The sequence below is a fragment of the Hordeum vulgare genome, chromosome 6H (assembly GCF_904849725.1).
Source record: "Hordeum vulgare subsp. vulgare chromosome 6H, MorexV3_pseudomolecules_assembly, whole genome shotgun sequence".
Classification (NCBI taxonomy): Eukaryota; Viridiplantae; Streptophyta; class Magnoliopsida; order Poales; family Poaceae; genus Hordeum; species Hordeum vulgare.
The window spans coordinates 267,141,736-267,151,252 of NC_058523.1; positions in this window are offsets into that span (position 1 = coordinate 267,141,736).

Below are 9,517 nucleotides of genomic sequence, written 5' to 3' on the forward strand. Positions count from 1 at the left end.
AGCCAAATTTGATCAATCAAGGGGGATCCTAGGTCGGTACAGCTATGATACACACTTGTAACGCCCATGATGCGGTCTATACTTATTTTGGCTCGATGCCTCGATAGAGATATAAGTGCATCTCATCATTTTGCAAGAATGGATATTGTTACAAATACATGTAGAGAAGAGATGAGTATATGGAATTGGCTTACACTCGGCACAAGCTAAATCATGATCATCTCAATACAAATATACATTCAATCACCATTTAGAAAAGAAGGGTCCGACTATGGACAAAATCAAACGATAAAAAAATGGCGTCCACGCTTGCTAATCCCATGCCACCGTCCTAGAACACATCCTAGTTCCATATTAAGAAGAACAACTCCAAATAGAACAATCATCGCATTCATGTCATTGTATCGCTTTACGTGTACCTCCAACTGTTGTTGTAGTAATATGTGAGCCACGGGGACTCAACAATCTCATTTCCAAAGGTATCAAGACTAGCAAAGCTTAATGGGGGATGCATGGTTAAGTGGTGAGGCTGCAGCGACAACTAAGCATTTATTTCAGTGGCTAACTTACGAGTACAAGAATTAGAAGGATGACTTACGCATAATAGGACGTGAATTAGTAATGATCAAGAAGTGATCCTACACACCTACTTACAAGTCAAACATAACCCCACCATGTTCTCTCTTTTGGTTCAGAACTCACGAGTAGAGACAATCATGGTTACGCACACGGTTGGTGTTTTTAGCTGAGTTTACTTCAAATTTTCTATGACAAGTGTTAAGAAAATTTCCATGTTGCCACATAATTGCGGGCATGGCTTGCCCAAAGGTTTAACCCTGCAGGGGTGCACCAACTCATCCATCACAAACTATCAACAAGTTGTGTGGAAAATCTCAACCTCGGAAAACCCGTAGTCTCCATGGAATCCTGGTGGAAAACCTCAACCTCGAGATAGCCCAAGGTATCCTCGGAATCTCGATGCACAAGAGGTTCGAGAAAGGTAAATTAAAAACCAACAACGTTTCCAGACGTGTCGATGAATCCGATAGGAGACGCATATCTCATTCTCAAGAAACGACAGATAAGCTACGAGTACGAAGGCTTAGTAGAAATCTCCCAAGTTGCCCCAGAGTGGCCCCGCACAATGCTATGTTTTGAACCAACGGTCATGTGGAGCACTGGCACGGGGGTTGATTAATTATCCATGCGGTGATCAGTGCCATATGAAAATTGTATTAGTTGTTATTAAGAAAATAGTACCAATGTTGGGCCTCGGTGGAAGAGTTTTATCCCAAAAAAATCAAGGGTGTCCCCATAACAACGCCAAGCAAGTTAGGAGCACTCAGTAAGGAACATAACACCGGTTTACAAGTAACTAGGGCGGCAAAGGTGGAACAAAACTCCGAGCAAAAGGCCAAGCCTCCAACCTTATACCAAGTATATATGTGCTTAAAATTAAATTGCAATAATAATGTGATATCTCAAGATATCCATGTTTTCACATGGAAGCAACTTGCTGCTTCAACTAGCTATGCTATAAGAAGGGCTGAGCAAGTGCTAACTTAAGCCAAACAATGGTTTGTTGGGATGTGGTGGGGTTAGATGCCTTTCATGGCAATGTTGGGAAGCTGACATTCAAGTGGCAGGTAACGAGACATAACGATAGAAACGAGACAACTATCATAGCAATGATAGTAGTGGTATCCAGGGAAATCGTCATCTTGCATGTGATCCCGCTTGGAAGAAGATTGAATTCGTGAATTAGACGAACCAACATAGTCGTACGAGTCCTTACACTCTAAATCGGTTTTTAAACTCTAATGAGAAGAAACAATCTGGAAACAAATAACCAACACATGATAAACAACACATCATATTCATGACATGATGCATAATTAAATATGATGCATGTCTGGTTTCAATATGCAAGGCATGGCAATCAGGACAATCGAATAGTACACATTAAGTGAAGTTCAATATGCAACAAGTTGCAGATTAACGAGACTCCACATTTAAATTACTTAGGGTCACTACCATTTAGGTACACGACAATATTAAATGTTGTTAAACATGGCAAGAGGTGATGTCTGTATGAACTACACTATCTAGGCATATTAAATGAGATTGAAAACAACTGATAGGATTCCCGAAATGACCCCATATGTTAATTTTGAAATTGGCCAAGATTTTCCTAAAACATATTTTATATTTATTAAATAGGGAAATGAAATGCATGATGTTTTAGTCAATTTAGTCGATTTACATGTATAGATCATTCAAAACGGAGTTACGGTCTTAAAGATATGACCAACATAATATAAATATGCCATGAATGCCAAATGCATGCAATCGACGGACACAAACATGTAGAGCATGAAGAGTAAATGAATTTTCACATATTAAACATTTCAAACGGATGCATGGTTGTTTACTTATGAAATAAATCATTTTACCATGGAATTTACGAAAATAAATGAAAACAACAAGTTAAGCATTCTTAACATGGATGAAAGTTTGATTTGATCTACACAAAATGTGGAACATTTTTCATGTTGAAATCATTTTAATTCGATGCATGGTTCGTGAGTTATTCTATGCATGAATTTCACGGGGTTTTCTGCAAATGTGTAATCCTGAGATAATAGAGAAATTCGCTAGACAAAAAAACCTAAAACATGCCGAACCTGATGATTGTTGGATACAATATGACACACTCGACATCACATGGGGTAGGCTGGGCTTGGGGGAGCTCACCATGGCCTTCGGCCGGGTCGACGGTTGGGTGGGGTGATGTAGTGGCTGGGCTTGGCCCACTTGGCGACGCGGCGATGGGCCATACGAGGTAATGCTCAGCTGGCACGGCCCGACTAACCTAGTGGCACGGCTGAGCCTGGGAGGTGTGGTTCTGGTGAATGTGAAGAGGCGAGCGCAAGCACTCATCATCCCGTGCCCTTGTAGCAGCACAAGGACATGTCAGTGGCGGCTAGAGGTCTCACCAATGGTGGCTAATGGCGGAGGGCGAGGAGCCACCGAATGTGGCGGATTCGAACGCAAGGGACTGACTCCCGATGGAGGACTGTGGTTTTGGGCTCTGGTGGTTGACGTCCATGGCGGGGAGACCTGCGGCAAAGAGAGAACCGTGGGTCAAGAGAGAGAAATTGGAGAGAGGAGGAAGAGATAGCTAGCAAGGGGCGGCGAGGTCCACCCGATATTAGAGCTTGTAGCTGGCAAGGCGGCATGGCGCCGACAAGGTTAGGGTTAGCGGTCGGTCGAGGCGGCGGTGTGGCACGGTCGAGAGGCCATGACAGGCACGGGAAGGAGATTGGTGCTCTCCTGATCCATATCAAAGGAGGCGACGGTGGATGGGTTTGCCCTGGCCCGATCTAGGCTCGGTGGTCCTAGTTGCTTGAGGAGGGAGACAGAGGCTGTGGTGACACTTGGTAGTTGTGGGTTAGTGGAGGCTGGCGGCTACATGGAAAACAAGGTGAGGGATCTAGGTTTCCAGATTAGGAAGGGCTCGCCCTCCTTATATAGGCATGGATCTAGGGCTATGGGGGGTTTTCGATAGTGGATTGCCACCGGACTATCGGATTAGGTTGGATAGGCTAGGTTGGGATAGGTGCCTATCTAGGGTTCTTATGGGATGAGAGAAGAGAGAGATGTGCAGCTCGGGAACAGTTTACAAACATTGAAATGTCACACGTTTGACCGCCTATAGTGTCGCTATATGTTTAACAGTTCGGGTATGAAACAACGTCCGAATGTGATTAAATTTGGCAGAAATCTAAGCATACTATATTAGGACCGCACCCCAACTTTTGACCCATTCTGAGAAACTTTTATACATACTTTTTAAAACAATATTTTAATGATGCCCCGGGCGCGTGCATGTGTGGTTGGCCTTGAAACAGTCGTCGACGAGAACAGGGAGAACTGGTAAATAATAACGGATGAAAGTTTTAAAATAATGACGACAACGACGTGCTGATTCAATGCGGATGATGCAGATGATGTGATGATGAATGCGTCAACCAAATAACTCACACGTTCATAACAAAATAAAAAGGGAATCTTCCGGAGTGTCGGTCTCGGGCTATTACAAAGCCGTTGCCGCATTAGGCATTGAAGTGTTTCCTTTCTCCATTGGCTTCGGACGTGCAACAGAAGGCTGATCTTCCTCATCAGATGTGTCCTCTGCTGTAGTGAGACCAAGGATGCTTGATGGATCTTGTTGCCCAATCATTGGACGCCATACCATACATGGGTAGTAGACAATCTAAATAGCTTCAACCTTTCTGTTCGAATGCATATTTTTGTAGATTATATATGTCCATGGAGCCTTCTTGGCATGCTTATTCGCAAATTCATATGTGACGAAGCGGTAGTTGAACCACTCCTCGACCCGATATCTTCAGATCCATTGGATCCGGGTCTTGCCCTCGTGGTAAGTCTCTTCTGGATCAGACTTGTACCGTTCATAAAGATCTCGTGGAAGTTCCTTTGCAATATTCAGACGTCTTTGTCTTCCACCTTTCTTGGGAGTGTTGTCTCTATCCATTGTCTTTGACTTGTTCAAAGACTTCTTAGATGGATTTAGGTGAGAGCGGGCTCCAAGTGAATCCAGATGTTTCTGCAAGTAGTGTGTAAACGAATTTACACTATGAGACCGAAGTGATTCTGCCATGGACATATACGTGTGAAAGAATTAGAGGTGCGAGGGAATAGACGAGGTCATATGCATTCTCACAAGATTTTGAAGATAAAACATTGTCTGAAGATATTGACCTCATTCTCAGAAGACTATCACTTTTTCCCAAGACAAGGTGGTTTCAGATTTGTACAAGTCCGTAAATTTGCACAACTGAAAATCAACCCCTATTTTTAACACAAGTAACAACATTGAGCAAATAGTGATAGTTTTGTTGAGAGCTATGGGAACTATAGTGGAAAACAACTTTCAAATATATATGGTAAGTTTTCAGATGAAACGTGTGGTAAAAATCAGCGATTTGTTTTCCATTGTGAAGAACGACCAAAACTATTTGACGAGGCAAAGAAACCGAGCAGTTTGATCTACCACAACCTAGCTTGGTGGTGGCAGACGCCTATGACTGCGGTGGACGAAGATGGTCGTAGCCGGCATGAGTACGTTGACGAAGAAGTCATGAAAGTGAAGCACCTCTTCTCCACCCATGATGGAATCTAGCGATGGCGCTAGGTTTTGGAGCTTGGAGGCGGAGATGTAGAGGCAAGAGTAATTATTGAGATGGGGGACTTGTATTTATAAGGATGGGGTGAAACAGGAACATCCGATTTTTTTGGACGGATTTGCCCCAGACTCTTCGCTTCGTGGGGCACATGGCAAGCATGTAACGCATCTAACAACCCACTACCTCCGATTTGTTAACCCAGGCGCATGAATTTTGGTGTTTTGGGTGGTATAAAGATAAGTAAAAAACATTTTGGCCTCTTGGTTGGATTTGTCTTCGGCACACAAGGATGTTGCGAAGACATTCAACACATGCCAATTATAAATGATATGACTAGACTATTACAACGTTAGGGTAGATAAGCATAGATAAGGTGTAAGGGTCCGATCCCATTTGCCAAGATAAAAGTCAAAGATATAGCTATAGGCAAGATGTTGTAGAGGACATAACTCCATAGTGTCTCATATGACATTTTCAAATGATAAGTGTTCAAGTTCGAATACAACCATCAAATTTGAAGAAAAATTATAATTCTTGAATATACGTAGATAAAAGAAACGTCTTCTCGAGGGGTTGGTGGCGGTGCCCATCGTATAAGAATTTTAGACCAGAACACGATGCACAATTTTGGTGGCGCTCTAAAGTCATATTCTTCATTAATGTATTCGCACTTAGATTGTATTTCTTCATGAGTTGAAGACAAATGTTACTTAGTGTGTTGTGCATCAAAGTCATCAATATGCATAAGCATTAGGATGTGTGTCCATTCACACATTTGAGGATTCTAAGATATTTAGCTCACACTACAGCTTGCAAAATCTCTTCTCATCCAAAGGCTTCGTGAAGATGTCAGTCAACTGCTCTTCTGACTTCATAGGATCGGTGACAATGTCGCCCTTCAACACGTGATCATAAAGAAAATGATGTTGTATTTGTATGTGCTCTATCTTCAACTGTCGTAGTAGATTTTAGGGATCGATAGAACATGTGTCTAGAGGGGGGGGTGAATAGATTACTTGTTAAGATAAAATTTCTAGCATAACCCAAACTCTAGGAGGGCTGAAATTCAGCAGTTCTAATAATTCTAATGCATCTTACACATTCTAGTGAACATATATGGTAACGAAAAGTAAAGACTTTGCACATGTAAAGGCGTAGAGGTTAGGAAGATCAAACACATGAGGTTGACACGACGATTTTTGGCATGGTTCAGATAGGTGGCGCTATCGTACGTCCATGTTAGTGGAGACCTCACCCACGGAAGGTAACAGCTGCGAGACTCCACGGAGGGCTCCACCCACGGAGGGTCCACAAAGAAGCAGCCTTGTCTATTCCAGCGTGGCTTCCGTCCATGGACGATTAGCCTTACTCATGGTAGATCTTCACGAAGTAGGCGATCTGCTTGCCCTTACAAACATCTTGGTTCAACTCCACAACACGAAGTAGGAGGCTCCCATGCGACACCTAACCAATCTAGGAGGCACCACCCTCCAAAAGGTAATAGATGTGGTAGAACAATGAAGTCATTTCTCTTCTTCTTCTAAAGATAGTCTCCTCAACACAAATAACTCTCTCTCAAAATATGCATGGGTAGGAGAGGTTGATTTGGTGGAAATAAGTTTGGGGAGGCTAGAGATCATGTTTCAAATGATAGGATTGGAATATCTTGGTGTCAACACATGAGTAGGTTATTCTCTCTCAGAAAATGGATCTCGCAATGAAGTGTATGTTCCGAGTGCTTATCCCATGAATGAGAGGTGGGTGAAATGTTATATATTGGCAACAACCAAAATCCAACCGTTACACACAAAAGGGCGAACTCGGTGACACCGAAGTTGAAAACTCGATGGTACCGATTAGCACTAAAAGTGTGAAGTTTTGAATCTCGGTGAGACCGATATATGTAACTCGGTGGCACCGAAAAGGTGACTAACGGTCAGATGGCCAAACTCGGTGGCACCGGTACTCAAAATCGGAAATTCTAATTTTGTGTATGTTGGCAACACAATGTTGGTCACACTGAACTTGGTAGCACCGACTTGGTTTCGGTTGCACCAATTTGGTGGGAATGGCTAGGGTGTCTGTATGAGTTCAAATTCGGTGGGTCTGATATGGAAATGTTGGTGACACCAAATTTTTGTATGTGGATCTTCATAGAGTGGATATGTGGGAAAAATGACTGAGTGTTTTTGCGGCTAACTTTGAGCATTTGAGCAATCAGTTCATTTTACTACCTCACCCCCTTTTAATAGTATTTGCTTTCCTATGGACTCAAAAGTGATTTCTCACAAATATAAAGTGAAGAGTCTTATAGCTTAAAGCTTGAGCCAACATTGTTCCTTTCTTGCATCCATGGGCATCTCCACATGAACCTTAAGCCATAGCTCTCCATGGACTTTTCCTGAAATATCTACGTAAAAGTGTTAGTCCAAGAGACACTGTATGTTGTCATGAATTATCAGAATCACCAAGGGAGCATATGTGCTTTAAATCTCCCCCTTTTTGGTAATTAATGACAACATAAAATCAAAGCTTCAAATAAAGATAATCATAAGGATACGACAGCTTTGAAAGAAACATGTGTTGGGGAACGTTGCATGGGAAACAAAAAATTTCCTATGCACACGAAGACCTATCATGGTGATGTCCATCTACGAGAGGAGATTAGATCCACATACCCTTGTAGATCGCTAAGCGGGAAGCGTTAAGAAACGTGGTTGATGTAGTGTCACAACTTCGTGATTCAAATCACCGTCGTCCCACGATCTGTCCCACGATCCGTTCCAATCTAGCGCCGAACGGACGACACCTCCGCGTTCAGCACACGTACTGCTCGATGACGATCTCGGCCTTCCTGATCCAGCAAGAGAGACGGAGAAGTAGATGAGTTCTCCAGCAGCGTGACGACGCTCTGGTGGTGGTGATGATCTACTCCTGCAGTGCTCCGTCCGAGCTGTGCAGAAATCCGATCTAGAGGACGAACTACGTGGTATAGGTTTGAGTTGCACGTGGAAAAGTTGTGTCTCAAAAGCCCTAAAACCACCAATATATATAGGAGGAGGGGAGGGGCTTGCCTTGGGGCTCAAGGGAACCCCAAGGGCGCCGGCCAAGGAGGAGGAGGTGGACTCCCAACCCAATTCGGTTTGGGGGAAGGAGTCCACTCCTACCTTCCGACCTCCCTCTTTCCTTGTTTTTCTTTTCCTTTGGTTTTTTCCACTTGGGGTGCCATTGTCCTCTTGACCTGGCTGCGCCACCCTAGGGTCACTGGGCTCACTCCCAGGTGGGTGGGCCCCTCCCGATGAATACCCGGAACCCATTCGTCACTCCCGGTACAGTGTCGGTAATGCCCGAAAACTTTCTGGTGACCAAATGAAACCATCCTATATATCAATCTTCCTTTCCGAACCATTTCGTAAACCCTCGTGATGTCCGTGATCTCATTTGGGACTTCGAACAACGTTTGGTCACAACCACATATAACTCAACTACACTGAAACATCATCGAACCTTAAGTGTGCAGACCCTGCGGGTTCGAGAACTATGCAGACATGACCCGAGACACTCCTTGGTCAATATCCAATAGTGGGACCTGGATGTCCATAATGGATCCTACATATTCTACGAATATCTTATCGGTTGAACCTCTGTGCCAAGGATTCATATAATCCCGTATAACATTCCCTTTGTACTTCGGTATGTTACTTGCCCGAGATTTGATCGTCGATATCCCTATACCTATTTCAATCTCGTTACCGACAAATCTCTTTACTCGTTCCGTAATACAAGATCCCATGACTAACACTTGAGTCACATTTATTGCAAGGCTTGTATGAGATGTTGTATTACCGAGTGGGCCCCGAGATACCTCTCCGTCACACGGAATGACAAATCCCAGTCTTGATCCATGCTAACTCAACGGACATCTGCAGATATACCTGTAGAGCTCCTTTATAGTCACCCAGTAATGTTGTGACATTTTATACACACAAGGTATTCCTCCGGTGTCAGTAAGTTACATGATCTCATGGTCATAGGAATGAATACTTGACACGCAGAAAACAATAGCAACAAAATGGCACGATCACATGCTACATTCGTAATTTGGGTCTTGTCCATCACATGATTCTCCTAATGATGTGGTCCCGTTATCAAGTGACAACACTTGCCTATGGCTAGGAAACCTTGACTATATTTTATCAGCGAACTAGTCAACTAGAGGCTCACTAGGGATAGTGTGTTGTCTATGTATCCACACATGTATTTGAGTTTCCAATCAATACAATTCTAGCATGGATAATAGACGATTA